The sequence below is a fragment of the Saccopteryx bilineata genome, chromosome 3, assembly GCF_036850765.1.
Source record: "Saccopteryx bilineata isolate mSacBil1 chromosome 3, mSacBil1_pri_phased_curated, whole genome shotgun sequence".
Lineage (NCBI taxonomy): Eukaryota > Metazoa > Chordata > Mammalia > Chiroptera > Emballonuridae > Saccopteryx > Saccopteryx bilineata.
Window position 1 is genome coordinate 160,336,045 of NC_089492.1, and position 6,885 is coordinate 160,342,929.

The 6,885-nt window shown below is 44.9% G+C and overlaps 1 pseudogene; it reads left to right on the forward strand.

The window, feature by feature from the left end:
• The first annotated feature begins 217 nt into the window (after positions 1 to 217).
• LOC136329920 (small ribosomal subunit protein eS6-like) lies at positions 218 to 5,457 on the forward strand (annotated as a pseudogene).
• Positions 5,458 to 6,885: the final 1,428 nt, after the last annotated feature.

A 6,885-nucleotide genomic window follows, 5' to 3' on the forward strand; every position in this document is an offset into this window, starting at 1 on the left:
AGGATTAAAGGTGATGGCCCACCAGTTTTTGGCTCCATTCATTGTTTCTTTATTGGCTGTCCGAATCCAATGCGAACCTGCATGGGCCAGGCTGCTGTGATGGTAGCCCTGGCTACTGGCCATACATCTGGTACATCCTTTTCAGCCTGGGGACTCAGTCTGGGTAAAGAAGTATATCACCCAAGGACAGACTCCCGCATGGTCGGGTCCACACACCATGATTCTGACCACTCCCACTGCTGTCAAGGTAGAAGGCATATCCGCCTGGACTCACCATAGCCAGTTGAAGCCCACAGATCCAGCAGAGACACCTTCATGGAGAGTGGAGACTGACCCCACCAACCCTTGTAAGTTGACCCTGAGAAGGACAGCATGCCCTGCTCCAGCCATAAACCGGAAGCTGGTTGGTCTACACATGGCTAATGCCTGAAGATACTCACTGAGGACTCCTTTTAATCAGACTTTGAGGAAAAAGGGAAGCGGGGATAAAAGGAGAGCCAGTTTGGTTGTCACTAAAGGTTAAGATTTTTATTTTATTTTATTTTTTTTAAATTTTTTTGGTATTTTTCTGAAGTTGGAAACGGGGAGGCAGTCAGACAGACTCCCGCATGCGCCTGACTGGGATTACCCGGCACGCCCACCAGGGGGTGATGCTCTGCCCATCTGGGGCGTCACTCTGTTGCAACCAGAGCCATTCTAGCGCCTGAGGCAGAGGCCACAGAGCCATCCTCAGCACCCGGGCCAACTTTGCTCCAATGGAGCCTTGGCTGTGGGAGGGGAAGAGAGGGACAGAGAGGAAGGAGAGGGGGAGGGGTGGTGTTGGGCAGATAAAATGTATTATGCTCACTTTGTTAAAGATTACGCTGCCCAGGAGGAGGCTGTTGCCCAGGTGATATTAATGTGTGTTGGGGGCAGACAGGATCATTGTAGCCTGGGGCTTGGTTTTGGGATTAAGCCTTTCCCACCCTTTTTGATGTGGGGTGGTACAATCCAATCATGCCTCAGAGAAGTGACTTTGTATTGGAGACTTCCCTATTTTGTATATCGGATTAAAGGTTTTGAATCTACACTATAAAATGGGGGCAGAACGGGAGCTTGCTCTCTTGGTTCCTGGGATGATTAGCATGAGAGAGCAGAGGGAGCAGAGCAGAGAGGAGAAAGAGGCCATGTGGCCAGGAGAAGCAGCCAAGATGGCAGAGTGTTGAGTGAGAGGCCAGTTTGTGCAGTTTGACGTTGGAGAAGGAAGGAGATGGGGAACTGAGGAGTATAAGGCTGGTGAGCTAGAAACCTTTGATTCTAGGAAACTCGGATAAGTCAGTGGTTTTGTGAGCACTGAATGTGAGTGGGTTTTGGAGCCCAGTGTGTGTTTTTACTTGCCCGCCGGGTGCAAGCTAGAATTAAAGACTATGGCCCACCAGTTTGTGGCTCCGTTGTTTCTTTACCGACTGTTCGAATCCAATGTGAACCTGCATGGACCAGGCAGCTGTGATGGTGGCCCTGGCTTCTGGCTTTACACCTACACACATGAGGAATAAGTGATGTATCATTTCTGTAGAATAAACTGAGGAATTCTGGGAGAGTACCTAAAAATATTTAAAAATAACAACAATAAAACCCACAGTTGTTGCAGTGAGTTGGACTCTAGGCTTTCTGATTCTATGCTTAAGCTGCGTTTATTTTTCCTGTATGTGTGTATCTAATTCATCTTCTCCAGGGCAGATCCTTGCTAAATTCCTTACAATTTTTTCCATCAGACTAATACCCAGACTGCCAGAATATCCTACCTCATGACTAGTAGGGAGTTAGGTAGGCCTTATCTACATAAATAGAATTTAAGTTATATTAATACAGAGGTATTTGGAAATCAAACCAATACTGATGGCCATCAATTGTCTTGAGGTAAGAGAAATTCTTTCATTTCCTGGAATAAATATGATATCAACCTAAACTTTTCATTATTGCATAATCAGAAATTGGTGTCATCATTTAAACACACACACACACACACACACGCACAGAATTCTGTAGGATACCAGTACTCATTGGCTCCAGAGATCAGTTTGTGTGTGTGTGTGTATTAGGGTCCTCTGAAGAGCCAAAGAGCTTTAGGGAGAGCTTGTTGGGAACTGCTGCTTGTCCATGCAATTCTTGATTTTTTAAGGGCAAAGGGCATTCTTTCCAGATCAGTCAAATCCTGAAAAAGAACAATTCAATAGTGGCCCTGGCCGATTGGCTCAGCAGGAGAGTGTGTGCCTGGCATGTGGAAGTCCCGGGTTTGATTCCAGTCAGGACACACAGGAGATGCGTCCATCTGCTTCTCCACTCCTCCTCCTTCCCTTATCCTTCTCTCTCTCTTCCCCTTCTGCAGTCATAGCTTGATTGGTTCCAGTGAGCTGGCTTTGGGCACTGAGGTTGGCTCTGTGGCCTCTGCCTTAGGCACTAAAAAAAAAAATGGCTTGTTTGCTGAGCAACGGAGCAATGGCCCTAGATGGTCAGAGCATCACCCCCAGTGGGTTTGCCGGGTGGATCCGGTAGGGGCGCATTCGGGAGTCTCTCTGCCCCTGCTCCTCTCAGTAAAACAAAACAAAACAACCCCCCCCCCCCCCACCAACAATTTAATGGCAATCATGAAGTAGAACATGGTGGTGGAAAACATGGATTCTAGAGCCAATCCCTCTGGATTTCGATCCTGGCTCTAGTAAAGCTTGGTGATCCTGAGCAAGTTACTTAACCTTTCTTGGTTTCCTCATCTGTTCATCTGTAATATGAGGATAATATATAATAATCTTATGAGGTAGATTTTGAGATTAAATAAGTAAATGAATATGAAAAGCATAGGACAGTGCCTGGCACATACCATCTGCTATACAAGTGTTTATTATTATTATCCTGCTTAGGTTTATTATGTTCCTCATTTCTCCCACCTTTTCTCTTGATATGGAGCATCTGAACGTCCATGCTGTTTGAATTTTTCATTTAGTTGCATTCTGGAGCACACTCTTTAAATGTCACAGTTGTGCAGTATTGAAAGTGTCTAACATCAACAGCAAAAGGAAGCTAGGAAGCCTCCAGAGCCAATAAGTCAAAGCACTGACAACTACTCTGTTTCACTTTTCTTGGTGCTAGGAATGTAATAGATGTTTAATGTAAGATATGACTTGAAAAGATTCCAATTTGAGCTTGCAATGTGTGTCTTCCAGAATTTCCGTGTCAAAGCAAGTCTGTAAAATGACTAGGAATGGGCCTTTTAACCATCTGTTTTATCTCTAACTAGAGATTTTCTTGGTGAAAAATTCACCCTAAGGGAGATAGTCTGAGTTCCTGGGTCTGGCTTGAGTCAGAGGAGATATAAGATTTTGAAAACACAGAGTCTGTGAGACAAAGCGTTTTTAGACCTACCTCCCCTGAGCTAACTCAAGTCCTAAAGTATGGGACTTCAAGGGATACTCCTTTATAGTGGCTCTTGTCACTTTACTTACAGGCTTGTGTAGTTTGGGAAATAGAGATTACAAATAGGTCTCCCTCTATTACTATTTGAACTCCATCAACTTTAAATTTGATTTCAGTGTACCTTTGAAATAAGCACAGCACAAAAACTAGGCCCCAGGGGCATAGGAGAAACAATAAAGCATGGGACCTTAGGGGGAAATTTTGCTTAATCCAGTATGAACACAACACATGAACGTGAAAGGTTTAAATCATAGAATCTCACAGTTAGAAGGAACCACTTAAAGTCATCTTGTTGCATCAGCTTTCTGGTCATTTTTTGATGATCCCCTGCTTTAACTGTTTGGGTAATTTCTTCAGTTGCCTTCAGGGTTTAAGAAGTGACTATCTCCTAAGGTCCATTCTTTCTCTTTTTTTTATGTCCATTTTTAAAAGCCTACTTTACATTGAACCAAATCTGCCTCTTTAGCAGATTAAAATCTGCCTCTTTTAATTTAGGACTATATAGGGCAACACATATCTTTTCCACATATAAGATATTCAGGATTTGAAGATGGTTATCAAGTACTTGTTGACTAATTTCTTTAAACATTTCATCATTTCTCAGAAGATAATGGTCTTTCTATCACTGTTGTCTTTTCCACTGAAGAGATCCTAATGTGTCTATATCTTTTTAAAACTGTGGTGCCCAGCCTTTTTCAGGGCACTTTAGAGGTGGTCAGCTGCTTCAGGATGAAGCTGAAATCTCTTTCCCAGCCACTGGCTGCCAGAAGCTCATTAAAGTGGATGATGAACGCAAAATTAGTCCTTTTTATGAGACATGTATGGCCACAGAAGTTGCTGTGATGTTCTGGGTAAAGAACAGAGGGTTATGTGGTTTGAATCAGTGGTGGGAATGACAAACTAGGTTTTCCCGAGAAGCAGAGTGTCTTGACTCATGACCTTGTCTGCCTGCTACTGAGTAAGAGAGAGGCATTCCCGTTATAGACCAAGGATGATTGGAGAGAGAAAGTGCAAACTGTTTGGGGTTGCATTGTGGATGCCAGTCTCAGTGTTCTGAAGCTGGTCATTGGAGAAGGCAGGAAGACAGATATTCCTGGTCTCATTGACACTGCTGTGCTTCGTGAACAGCGGCCCTAAGGAGCTAGTAGAACCAACACTTTTTATTTTTATTGATTTTAGAGATGAAAGGAGAGAGAAACATAGAATTATTGTTCCACTTATTTATCCATTTATTGGTTGATTCTTCTATAATATATGCCTTGACCAAGCATCAAACCCACAACCTTGGCATATTGGGATGACATTTTAACTGAGCTAACTGGCCAGGGTCTTGAAAACTTTTTTTTTTTTTTTTTTCACAGAGACATAGAGAGAGTCAGAGAGAGGGATAGACAGGGACAGACAGACAGGAACGAAGAGATGAGAAGCATCAATCATTAGGTTTTCGTTGCGCATTGCGACACCTTAGTTGTTCATTGATTGCTTTCCCATATGTGCCTTGACCGCAGGCCTTCAGCAGACCAAGTAACCCCTAGCTCGAGCCAGCGACTTTGGGTCCAAGCTGGTGAGCTTTTGCTCAAACCAGATGAGTCCGCACTCAAGCTGGCAACCTTGGGGTCTTGAACCTGGGTTTTCTGCATCCCAGTCCAATGCTCTATCCACTGTGCCACCACCTGGTCAGGCTCTTGCAAACTTTTTAATCTCTAATAAAGATAATGTCTGCCAATACATTGTGAGAAAGCCTCTAAACAAAGAAGATAAGAAACCTAGGACCAAAGCACCCAAGATTTAGCATCTTGTGATCCCACGTGTTCTGCAACACAAACATCAGTGTATTGCTGTGAAGAAACAGCATACTGAGGAAAATAAGAGACTACAGAAGATATTAAAATTTTGGCTAAGAGAATGAAGGAGGCTGAAAGAAAATGCCAGGAACAGATTGTTGAGAGACGTAGGCTGTCCTCTCTGACAGCTTCTCCCTCTAAGTGTGAGCCCAGTCAAAAATGAGATTTTTCTAAGAGTTACAAATAACTGAGAACAGACATAAAATATAGAAGTAAATAAGTTAAATAAAATGTGGCCCTGGCCAGTTGGCTGAGTGGTAGAGCGTCGGCCTGGCATGCAGGAATCCCAGGTTCGATTCCCGGCCAGGGCACACAGGAGAAGTGCCCATCTGCTTCTCCACCCCTCCCCCTCTCCTTCCTCTCTGTCTCTCTCTTCCCCTACCACAGCCAAGGCTCCATTGGAGCAAAGTTGGCCCGGGTGCTAAGGATGGCTCTGTGGCCTCTGCCTCAGGCGCTAGAATGGCTCTGGTTGCAACAGAGCAAGGCCTCAGATGGGCTGAGCATTGCCCCCTGGTGGGCATGCCGTGTGGATCCCGGTCAGGTGAATGTAGGAGTCTGTCTGACTGCCTCCCCATTTCCAGCTTCAGAAAAATACAAAAAAAATACCAAAAAAATAAAAATAAAATGTGGCGCCCAATGCAGAATATAAGACCTGTGAGGTCAGTGGGCAATGGGGGAAGGTCACATGAGAATCCAGACCCGGGAACTTTGGCTAGAATTGCCCACACCCATGCACACCAAAAGAAACTTCCCAGGAGTCCTTTGGAAATGAGCAACTGTCTGCCAGCCAATGAAATTTTGCCATGTCACATTAGTTCGACCACCCTAAACGATCTCTTTAAATTTCCCCCACGCAGATTCCCCCATGTAACTTCTCTGGCCCCTGGCCCCCAGACCAGAGAACATTGTCAGACAGGATGTGCTGTACTACATAAAGCTTTTGCTTATCCACACTTCATGGCTATGCCCTCCTTCTTCCGCAATGGGGAAAAATACCATACATTTGGTGCCAAAACCTGGGAGGAGTTGAAGCCTGCTGGGGAAGCTCCTCTCCCATTCCCTTCCAAGGAAGAACCAGGACCTCTGACCTCCCACCTACTTTGGCACATGGTGTGGTAAGTCCCCTGCCTCCAGCTTCCCCTCAGTTCTTTTTGCGGAGACCCCCTGTCTGTAATCGCAGCTGCGTCAGGGATCTCTTATCCATTCCAAGTGTGTGTGTGCCCATGGATATGTTCCGGGCACATCCACTCTACCAAACTGTCCAGTGGCCAGAGCTTGAGTTGCGGGATGCCAGTTCTCATCTCTGACCACTCTGAGAACTGAGGGAGGCCATAGAGGCACAGGAATCTTAACCTGATTCAAAAACACTCCTGGAGTGCTTTATCCAAAATCTCTTTCTCCCTAAAGAAGAAGAAACTGCTCTTCTTCTCCACTGTAGCCAGGCCACAGAACCCACTGGATAATCAAATCAGGTGGCCTCCTGAAGGGACTTTCAATTTTAACATCCTCACCAACTTAACTATTGCCAAAAGAACTGGGAACTTGTTGGAGATCCCTTACATTCAGGGCTTCAAGTTATTTGCGTTCCCAT